Source organism: Ipomoea nil, unplaced genomic scaffold (assembly GCF_001879475.1).
Source record: "Ipomoea nil cultivar Tokyo-kokei standard unplaced genomic scaffold, Asagao_1.1 scaffold0480, whole genome shotgun sequence".
NCBI classification, from domain to species: domain Eukaryota; kingdom Viridiplantae; phylum Streptophyta; class Magnoliopsida; order Solanales; family Convolvulaceae; genus Ipomoea; species Ipomoea nil.
The window spans coordinates 2094038-2105958 of record NW_017616908.1 but is presented as its reverse complement, the minus strand read 5'-3'; the positions used below and the strand labels follow the sequence as shown (position 1 = coordinate 2105958).

At 37.5% G+C, this 11921-nt stretch overlaps 1 pseudogene; it reads left to right on the top strand.

Moving 5' to 3' along the window:
- The first annotated feature begins 5066 nt into the window (after positions 1 to 5066).
- On the top strand, positions 5067 to 9766 carry LOC109173374 (annotated as a pseudogene).
- Positions 9767 to 11921: the final 2155 nt, after the last annotated feature.

Below are 11921 nucleotides of genomic sequence, written 5' to 3'. Positions count from 1 at the left end.
ATGGAAACCTAAACACAAGCTCTAGATATGCAATATCACAAGATAAATGCATAAACTCTCTCATTTCATAGCAAAAAGCAAGTAGAAGCCAAGAAATCATATATAGGTAAGCAAAATAGATTTTGTAGAGCATGGGTTACCTCTTGAAGACCAAAAAGACTCTTCTTAAACCACAACAAGCTCTCCACTAAGCTCACTAGCCAAACCCACTTCAAGATCAAACCAAAAGATCATAAAGATCCAACCTTTAACAAAAAGACAACTAAGATGGAACCAAAAAGACTAGACAGGCTTAGATCATACCCTTCTAGATGTCAAAATAGAGGAAAGATTGAATCTTGGAAGCAAAACTTGGAATCTTGACAAAGGTCTCACTTGGCTTGAAGAACAAGCTACTCTTGTTTTCTAGAGAGAAGGTAGAGATATTTTCTAGGGAATGTAAGGAATGAAATGAAGAAGTCTTCTAGGTTTAGGTTATGAGACTAGCTCATGGTGAAAAGACAAGGTTACCCTTACTAACTCTTAGAAAGTGTAAGGAACAAGGGAACTCCTCTCAAAGCACAAGGTATAACACCACTTAAAGATTGACTAGTCAAATTCTAGTCCTTGAGTATCAAAAATCAGGAATTTAGAAATCAATTCCTCAAAAGAAATATAATTAATCACTAAATTAATTCATGGATTGGAGTATGGATTTTTGGGGTGTCACAGTGCGAACATCATGAACGTTGAGAAAACGCTCTCAGGAAACTCGACCAAGCCATCGGTGGCAAGGTCGTCGGAGGACCATGACCTCCTTGAAAGAAGCACGAAGAAGTCTAAGACGTGAAACAATGCACTGGAAGACAACATCGGGGGAGATGACATGGTGGTAGATGGCGGAGGAGGAGCACAACCTCCCCAATCCATCGGAAAAGAGAAGCCTGTGGCCTCATCTTACAAAGCGGTTGCGGTCAACGAGACAATGGAGCAATCACCAACTGCGAATGATCTGGATCAAATCTCCGATGATGAAGCTGATGAGGAAGAAGGGGGGATGATCCGATTTGCCCTTGGATTGTCTGACTAAGGAAGACAAGCACCGTATGAGAAGTAAGTGGAAGCAGACTTTGATCATCAAAGTCTTTGGACGCACCGTTGGGTACACATACCTTCAGAGTAGGCTCACGACTATGTGGCATCCAAACTCGAGAATGGATCTGATCACTATTGAAAATGGTTACTGTAACACCCCAAAATTTTGAAACTTTTAAAACTTATATAACAAAGGTCAATTCTCATTAAATCCCAAAACAGAGTAGTACTAAACATATGAGTGCGGGGTGCTATGCCACATCTAAGCTAGAGAACTCATATGCACAGGCTAAACTATCTAAATATCCTCAATACATCATCATGGCACGCAGGCCGAAAGGAAAACTATCTATCTACTCCAAGTTCTTCTAGCGCGCTCTGGGAGCTAATCATCTGTGCCTGAAAGCCAAATATATCCGTTCAGCGAATGATGCAGGTAACCCACTCCAACGCGTTGAAATACATTATAGATAGATATATGAAAATCATTTTGAAGCAGGAAGATATATACTTAAGAGACTCTAGTTTTAAAACCTGGAATGGACTCAGCAAATAGGGGTAAGCACAATAATCAGAGATAATAGTTAAGTAGAATCATCATAAAGAATACACAACTAAGGCCACAGTCTATTTCCAAGTCAATCATATCATCATCCAATCATCATTTGTGACACTCAATCACACTGAGCTGGCGCCACGGGACCATTCGCATTCCCCGAACATGAGGGTTAGCACATATAGCGGTAACACGACCCCGCAGCACCCTACCTCATACCGCAGCATGAAGGGAGTTGATCGCAACTAACCCTTTAAAGACCGCTGACGAACTCATCGTCGGACCACAATCCTACACACCGCTGACGCGCCCAGTCAGTGGACTGTGATCCCCTTTACAACGGGGGACATACGACCCTACACACCGTTGACGGGCATAGTCGGTGGACCGTAGTGGATCAAGCCCTACACACCGCTGAGAGACTCAGTCGGTGGGCGAAGATCCTCGGAGACTACGACCCTACACACCGTTGGCCCATCACTCGGTGGATCGCAGCCAGCCGTAGCCCTACACACCGCCTGATTAATCAGGTTTGTGGACAGCCTTCCTCGGGTTTATTGGCCCTACACACCTCCTGGCGCGTCCAGATCGGTGGGTCATCGTACCCGAGGCCCATGTGGACCGCAGCCCAAAAAGTGAATCACTGACCGCAGCCAGGAGGATGAACCGCAGCTCATAAGTAACCAAATAGTGGACCGCAGCACTATGTAATATTTATATACCTGACCGATCGCAATCGGCCTGCTTAACAGTTGGGATGGTTCTCAACCCATCCAACTGCACGTATAGCCAATTTGATCGCAACCAAATTGGGGAATCATGCATCACATAACACACAATAGCACATAATAGCACATGATAGCACATTGGGAAAGGGGAGACACATAAATAAGCTTACGTGTGATCATTCACATACTAAGAATAGTCCTAAGGGGTTCATACGACTTCCACATAGGTCAACGGGTTACCGATTCAACTAGCATGCAATCCCTAAGACTCTTTTATCCTACGAACGGTACCCAAAACATCAAACTAGACTCAAGCACGACAAACGGGGTCCGTTGGGACACCACGGGGAATGGGGAACATCAAACGGGGAAGCTGATAAACATTATTTTTATTATTATTTTAAATAATCTTTAATAGTTAAGTTGCAATAATTTATTTATTTTATATCAATTTTATTTATTAATTTTAAAATTTTTTAGCTTTACTAATATTGTTTAATTTTGGGTTGTTTTTGGTTATTAAGTTTGTTTTATTATTATTATTGTCAGTTTAATAGTTTATTCCCAGTAGACTATTATTATTATTATTATTATTATTATTACTATTATTATTATTATTATTATTATTATTTAATAGATAGATTGTATTAGCTAGTCAATTCCTTCGAGAGAAAGGCGCAGAGCTCCTAGAAGATCAGAACCATATTTTGCAAATCAATTTTTCCGGCGATCCGAATAAATAGCAGAAGATCGGAAGAAATCGTTGAATCCAGACAATATAAATAGAAGCAATTCCGAAGAAGCCAGGGGATCACCGACCTACACAAAATTCATTTGTCATCATCACCATTCTTCATCACCAATCTGATCACCAAAACTCTTCACCCAACGGCCGTTCGGAGATTTCGGGATTTCTAGTGGTTCGCCGCAGTTCTGGTCGGCGAACTCTGGTTGGCAGCGAAAGGAGTTTAGTTTGAGCGCATTCAATTCCATGTACTGCTTCTTTCTTTATTTTCCTTCTTTCTTTATTTTTTTTCCCTTAATCTGGGCGTAATTGGTTTAATTTCGTAATTGTTAGCAACAAAGTTAAGTCTTTATTTTCATTTGTTAGTTACAAACTGTTTAAGTGATAATGCTAATTACCATGTGCTAATTACCATGCTTAATGCTAAGTATTTTGCTAATTATAATGCTAAAGGTTTAAGTACGGTTGTTAATTGAGATTACCATTGATAATGATGCTGGTAGAGTTAACTATTAGTTTTTTTATGCCAAATTTCTAAGCTTTACTACATTTGCTATCACAGTGCGCAACTCTGAACTGGTTTTCTTCTTATTATTCACAAATACTCTTTTCTTGTTTTAATTTATTTATTTTGCATTTAGTTTATATGCTTTTGTTTAATCAATCTGCCATTCTATAAGGATAATCGAATTGCCTTTGTACTCCATTTAGAATTTCAATTAGTTTTAGATAATTCTTGGCAGCAACACTAATCTGGTTCCTTATCTTTTGTCATTAAACTAAGTTGCTATCTGTTCTGCACTCGTAATTAGTACTTTCCATTTTAACTCAAGCTTTGTTTAATTGTCAGTAGCAATTTCTTGTTCATTCTGATTAGCTTTTCAATTACTCAATTCTAAGCTTTTTGAAGCATTGATTTTAATTGTTTTGCAATTGAATTGATTCTTATATTTGATATTCGTTTCTAGCACGTTAAAATTAAGTTAATTAACTTTTAAGATTATAAAATGCATATTATCAATTCCTCTTGGGTTCGACCATTGCTATTGCACCCTATTACTACAGTGACTCGTGCACTTGCGAGGACAATTATATTTAAAATTGTCCATCAATTTTTGGCGTCGTTGCCGGGGAATTGTTTATTTTGCAATTTATTTTCTGTTCTTCCTTGTTTTTCTTTTTGTGCAATTTGTTTATTTGGTTTATTTTCCTTTGCTCAATACTACTTATAACATTTATTTCTAATTTGCTTTTTGCTTTACCTATCTTCATTATCTTGTTTCTTTATTTCCTGACTTATTTTATTTAGTAAAAGTATTAATTTATTTATTTGTTTTTGCTATTTTTTTCGTTCATTCATTTATCTATTTATTTTATGCATGGTCGCCGCTCTTTAACCCCTGAACTATTGCCTTTAGACGACCACATCAATAGAAAAAAGAAAAATAGTTTACCTTTAGAACCACAAGAAACAACCACAACCATGGTTGAACTTCCTCCACCCAACCCCAACCCTAATCCCGTTTCCAACCCTAGGTTGATGAAAGACTTTGGTAGGCCCCAAGTAGGAACTTCACCTTCCTGTATAGTGCTTACCAATGAAGCCAGGAATTATGAGCTGAAAACGATCCATTACAATCAGTTGCCATCTTTTCACGGTTTAGCAACCGAGGATGCCCTTACCTTCGTCCGGGATTTCTACGGGGTAGTCCAAAACTTTCCATTGAATGACCTGCCAGAAGATGAACCAAGGAAGAGGTTTTTCCCGTACACCTTGAAAGATGCCGCAAAACAATGGTTTATGTCTCTCACACCTGGATTCCTTCGGACATGGCCGGAGGTTTACAATAAGTTTATAGGTAAGTTTTATTCTCATGCTAAAACTTCTGAATTACGGAGAAAAATTGCGAATTTCTCGCAAGCTGAAGGCGAACCGTTCCATGATGCATGGGAAATGTTCAAAATGTTGCTCATTCAATGCCCCCACCATGGCTACCCATTGGAGCTGCAAAATCAAACATTTTATGATGGTTTGACCCAAACCAGCCAATCAATTGTTGATAATGCGGCTGGAGGTTCTATGGGAGAAAAAACTGCGGAGGAGACCTTAGCATTGTATGAAATGCTAGGAGCGAACTCACAACAAAAAAGCGTCAGGGGACAGACACCAGGTATGTATGAAGTTAATTCAATTAGTGATTTGAAGGTTCAAATGTCTGCGATGGATGAAAAAATGAATAACTTGTGTTCTATGCTGGCTACGAAACAAAGTACTGCACATATGATTGGAGAAAATGTAGTTTTGAACAGGCCAATGCGATGAACAATTTTAATCAAAGGCCTAGAAACGACCCGTATTCTAACTCTTATAATCCGGGTTGGAGGAATCACCCTAACTTTTCTTGGGGTAATAATCAAAATAATTTTCAACCAATTGCTCCACCTCAACCAAAAAAAAACCATCTTTGGAGGATACATTGCAAAATTTTATACATGTTTGCAATAAACGGTCGGAGGCAGATGAGAAACGGTTCCAACAAAATGAGGCTTCACTTGCAAGAAATGAGGTTTCCCTGAGAAAATTGGAAGTTCAAGTGGGGCAACTCGCAGAAGGTATGCAAGGCCATGTGCCAGGTAAGTTATCTAGTCAACCTGAAGAAGCTAAAGTTATGACTGTTTTAAGAAGTGGTAAAGTTATTGAAAAAAGTGTGAAAGCAAATACCACTTCTAAACCAGCTGAAATAGTTGAAAAGTTGCATGTTGATGATAATAATAAGGATGAACCCCAACTGCATAAATCTGATAATCCTTGTGTGCCCCCTAGGTCTTATGTTCCCCCAGTTCCATTTCCTGGTAGATTGCAAAATTCAAAATTTGATAAATCATTTGCTGCAATTTATGATTTGTTGTCAAAAGTGAACGTGAATTTGCCTTTGTTAGACATGATTAAAAATATGCCTGCTTATGCTAAGTTTTTAAAAGAACTAAACACCCGAAAGCGTAGGTATGCACATAATGAAAAAGTTTTCATGTCTAAAACTGCGAGTGTTGTTTTACAAACTGACTTGCCCCCAAAATTAGAAGATCTCGGTAGTTTCATAATGACTATTACTATGGGGAATTCTAAGAAAGAAAAGGCAATGCTTGATTTAGGGGCCAGCATTAACTTGATGCCATATTCTGTCTACTTGCAATTAGGTCTAGATAAATTGAAATCTACTACAATGTCCCTCGAGCTTGCTGATCGCTCTGTTAGATATCCTAGGGGCATTGTAGAAGATGTTTTGGTCTAAGTTGATAAATTAATAATTCCTGTTGATTTTGTTGTTTTAGACATAAATAAAAAGTGTAATCACGAGCAGGACATGCCTATTTTGCTTGGCCGACCATTCATGGCCACAGCAAAAACGATGATTGATGTCCAAAATGGAAAATTAACTATGAATGTTCTTGATGAAACTGTTGAATTTTCAATTCTGAAATCAATGAAATTGCCAGAAAACGATAATAGTCATTGCTTTGCTGTAGATGTTTTAGATTTAATAATTTCTGCTGAGTTATTAGATGAATATATGTTGAAGGTCGAAGATATTGAGGCTGATGAAGTGGAATCCAGCCAAAGCACAATAAAAGAGGGGAGTGGTGAAGGAGGTTCAGTTACAGGCTGTTTGGAGCAAATTAAGGAAAAACTCCATCCTTCAATTGAAGCTGAAGTTCCACCCAAGCTTGAACTGAAACCCCTTCCTAATTCTTTAAAATATGCTTTCTTAGGTCCAAATAATACTTTTCCTGTAATAATTGCTTCTAACTTTTCACATGAGCAAGAAACAAGCCTACTAGTGGTATTAAAAAAATATATAAAAGTGCAATTGGTTGGACAGTAGACGATATTAAAGGAATAAGTCCGACGGTTTGTATGCACCGGATCCTACTTGAAGAAGGGGCAACTCCTGTCCGCCAACCTCAACGCAGGTTGAATCCAAATATGAAGGAGGTTGTACGTGCAGAAGTCTTAAAGTTGCTTGACTCAGGTATTATTTACCCAATTTCAGATAGTAAGTGGGTAAGTCCAGTTCATGTAGTGCCAAAAAAATCTGGGATTACTGTGGTTACTAATGACAAAAATGAATTAATCCCAACTAGAACATTGACGGGGTGGCGAATGTGCAGAGATTATAGAAAATTAAATGCCGCCACTAAAAAAGATCATTTCCCTTTGCCCTTTATTGACCAAATGTTAGAAAGATTAGCTGGGCATGCTTATTATTGTTTGCTTTATGGCTTTCAAGGTTATTTTCAGATTCCTATTGCACCTGAAGATCAAGAAAAAACGACATTTACATGCACTTTTGGCACGTTTGCTTACCGTAGAATGTCATTTGGGTTGTGTAATGCACCTGCGACTTTTCAAAGGTGTATGATGTCAATATTTTCTGATATGATTGAACGATATGTTGAGGTGTTTATGGATGATTTTTCTCTGTTCGGTGATTCTTTTGATGATTGTCTTGCTCATTTATCTTCTGTGCTTGAAAGATGTGTTAAAATGAACTGAACCTTGAGTTGGGAAAAAAAGTAATTTCATGGTTAAAGAGGGCATTGTTTTGGGGCATATAATTTCTGACAGGGGAGTAGAGGTAGATAAGGCTAAAATTGAAGTTATTTCTAAATTACCTCCCCCTACATCTGTGAAAGAAGTGCAAAGTTTTCTTGGTCATGCAGGTTTTTACAGGCGCTTCATAAAAGATTTCTCAAAAATTTGTACGCCTTTATGTAACTTGTTGGGAAAAGATGTTGTTTTCAATTTTGATGATGAATGTTTTTTTGCTTTTAGCCTTTTGAAGGAAAAATTAACTTCTGCTCCCATTCTTGCTGCACCTAATTGGGAGTTTCCTTTTGAAACAATGTGTGATGCATCTGATTATTCCATAGGTGCTGTTTTAGGACAAAGAATTCATAAAATGCCTTACGTGATTCATTATGCAAGTAGAACTTTGGATAATGCTCAGATTAACTATACAACTACTGAAAAGGAGTTGTTGGCCATAGTCTTTGCATTAGAAAAATTCCGTTCGTACTTGATTGGTTCTAAGGTAATTGTTTATTCTGATCATGCTGCTCTAAAACATTTGTTGGCTAAAAAAGATGCTAAACCTAGACTCATAAGATGGATTTTGTTTTTGCAAGAATTTGATTTAACTATCAAGGACAAAAAAGGGTGTGAGAATGTGGTAGCTGACCATTTGTCTCGTTTACCTGAAGTAGCCAATAACTGTCCTAATTCTGATATTCCTATCAATGACAGATTTCCGGGTGAACAGTTGCTCTCCTTACATAATAAAGAGCCTTGGTATGCAGATATTGTGAATTATTTAGTCTCGGGTCAATTTTACCCAGGCTTAAATTCACAAAGAAAAAAATATTTTCTTTCCAAAGCAAAACATTTCTTTTGGGACGAACCTTACTCGTTTAAAATTTGTCCGGATCAAATAATTAGAAGGTGTATCCCTGAGTTTGAACAGCGAAATATTTTGAATCACAGTCACACTTTAAATTGCGGAGGACATTTTAGTGGGAAGAAAACTGCATTAAAAGTTTTGCAGTCTGGTTTTTATTGGCCCACTTTTTCATGGATGCATTTGAATTTTGTGCTAAGTGTGATAGGTGCCAAAGGACTGGTAATATAAGTTAGCGTCATGAAATGCCCCTTTCGAATATTTTGGTTGTTGATCTCTTTGATGTTTGGGGTATTGATTTCATGGGACCTTTTCCTATGTCTTTTGGTTATAATTACATTCTTGTGGCCGTTGATTGTGTGTCCAAATGGGTTGAGGCTGTAGCTACCAGGACAAATGACAGTAAAGTGGTTTTGAAGTTTTTGAAAGATATTTGTGCCAGGTTTGGGACACCCAGAGCTATTATTAGCGATGAAGGTACCCACTTCTGTAATAAACTTTTTGCAGGTCTTCTAAAAAAATATGGCATTACTCATAAAGTGGCTACTCCGTACCATCCACAAACCTCTGGCCAAGTCGAGGTGAGTAACAGACAAATCAAGGGAATTTTGGAAAAAAACAGTGAATCCTTCTCGGAAGGATTGGGCCATTAAGCTGAATGATGCGCTGTGGGCTTATAGGACAGCCTACAAAACCCCAATTGGTATGAGCCCGTACAGGTTAGTATTTGGCAAGGCTTGTTATTTGCCAGTAGAGTTAGAACACAAAGCCTATTGGGCTATTAAATTCCTAAATTTTAATTTGCAGAGGGCTGGTGGAATAAGAAAATTGAATTTGAATGAATTAGATGAAATAAGGAATGAAGCCTATGAAAACTCAAAAATCTATAAAGAGAGGACTAAAGTTTATCATGATAAGTTTATTTTGAGAAAAAATTTTGAACCTGGGATGAAAGTTTTGCTATTTAATTCTCGTTTGAGATTGTTTCCAGGTAAGTTAAAATCTAGATGGACATGGCCTTTTTGTGGTACGTGAGGTGTTTTCTCATGGTGCATGTGAGATTGAAAATCCAGAAACATGTGAAAATTTTAAGGTAAATGGGCAAAGACTAAAGCAGTACATTGAGGGTGAACCCTCCACCCTAATGGTTGAACGGGTAGAATTGCAGGACTCTGGATGCCCATGTCTAGCTACTGACAATGACTAAAGCGCTATTGGTAGGCAACCCAATTCTCTTTCCCTATCTCCTTGATTTTCATGTTGTTTGTGTTCCTCTTATAAGTGTTGTTCTCCACATTGCGGACAATGTTTGAAATAAGTGTGGGGATGGAATTTCTATTTCATGCTATTTATCAAACCTATTTTTAAAAAAAAAAAAAAAATTAGAATAGTTATCATTCTGTTAAAAAAAAAGATTATTTTACTTTTAAAAATAAATTAGTATGAACTTAAACTTTTACCCAATGAGCCTTTTGAATAGCCTATGATGAAAATAATGCATGTATTTGTCAACTCTTAGTGTGTATATTGCTTTTGACTAGTTTTTAATTTCTTTAATTTTATATCTTTGTCAAATCAAAAAAAAAAAAAAAAAACAAACAAACAAACAAAAAAAAAACAAAAAACAAAAAACAAAAAAAATAAATAGAATATGAAAATCACAAATACACTCATATGTTCTATACAATTTCTTTAATAATCTATATGCTGATTTCACTTTGTATTACCTTTTTCAAATTCTTAATTAATTCTTGAGTGCTATAAATTGTGGTGTAGTGTTGGTTCAAGGATCATCTGTATGGCATAAGTGAGGTGAAAAGAAAAGATTATAAAAAGAATATTTTTAAAAAAATATAAATGAGTGTTTTATTTATTCTGTTTTCAACAATTTAAAAGATTCTACTCCGCTGAATCAGCCACCTATACACATGTATAATAAATAAATCAATAAGTGTTGTGGTCTGGTTTATGAGTACACACAAAATTGAAAACCCAAACAAGTCTGGCGTAAAATGGCGAGGTTTTTGGGAAATTCTCTTTGGAAAAAGGCAAAATCGAAAAATAATGAGTGAACTTTGGAAGAGACGAGCAATTGCGTTTTAATTTTTAATAAATGCATTGATCCTTGTTTCCTTCATGTTTTGCACCTGCACTATGATAGAATATTGCTGAATTTGGCTTGGGTTGTATTTTGTGAAGTTTTAATATTTTTCTATTGAGTTTTTGTATAGCTCATATAAGGGGTATTAGCACACGAGCAAAAATTTATATCTATTTTAGCTGCTAAAGGTTTTAATTTTTACTCAATTGTTTTATGCATTCTTTGAGTTGACATTAATTTTGCATTGATGAGGCAAATAAATTTGAAAGTCTATTTGGATAAGTTCGTTCTAATACTTGATTTTATTTTTTTTATTATTTTCTTTATATTTTCTTTTAATAATGTCTTTGCTTGAGGATAAGCAAATAAACAAGTGTGGGGAGATTTGATAAACATTATTTTTATTATTATTTTAAATAATCTTTAATACATTATAGATAGATATATATAGATATATGAAAATCATTTTGAAGCAGGAAGATATATACTTAAGAGACTCTAGTTTTAAAACCTGGAATGAACTCAGCAAATAGGGGTAAGCACAATAATCAGAGATAATAGTTAAGTAGAATCATCATAAAGAATACGCAACTAAGGCCACAGTCTATTTCCAAGTCAATCATATCATCATCCAATCATCATTTGTGACACTCAATCACACTGAGCTGGCGCCACGGGACCATTCGCATGCCCCGAACATGAGGGTTAGCGCATATAGCACTAACACGACCCCGCAGCACCCTACCTCATACCGCAGCATGAAGGGAGTTGATCGCAACCAACCCTTTAAAGACCGCTGACGAACTCATCGTCGGACCACAATCCTACACACCGCTGACGCGCCCAGTCAGTGGACTGTGATCCCCTTTACAACGGGGGACATACGACCCTACACACCGTTGACGGGCATAGTCGGTGGACCGTAGTGGATCAAGCCCTACACACCGCTGAGAGACTCAGTCGGTGGGCGAAGATCCTCGGAGACTACGACCCTACACACCGTTGGCCCATCACTCGGTGGATCGCAGCCAGCCGTAGCCCTACACACCGCCTGATTAATCAGGTTTGTGGACAGCCTTCCTCGGGTTTATTGGCCCTACACACCGCCTGGCGCGTCCAGATCGGTGGGTCATCGTACCCGAGGCCCATGTGGACCGCAGCCCAAAAAGTGAATCACTGACCGCAGCCAGGAGGATGAACCGCAACTCATAAGTAACCAAATAGTGGACCGCAACACTATGTAATATTTATATACCTGACC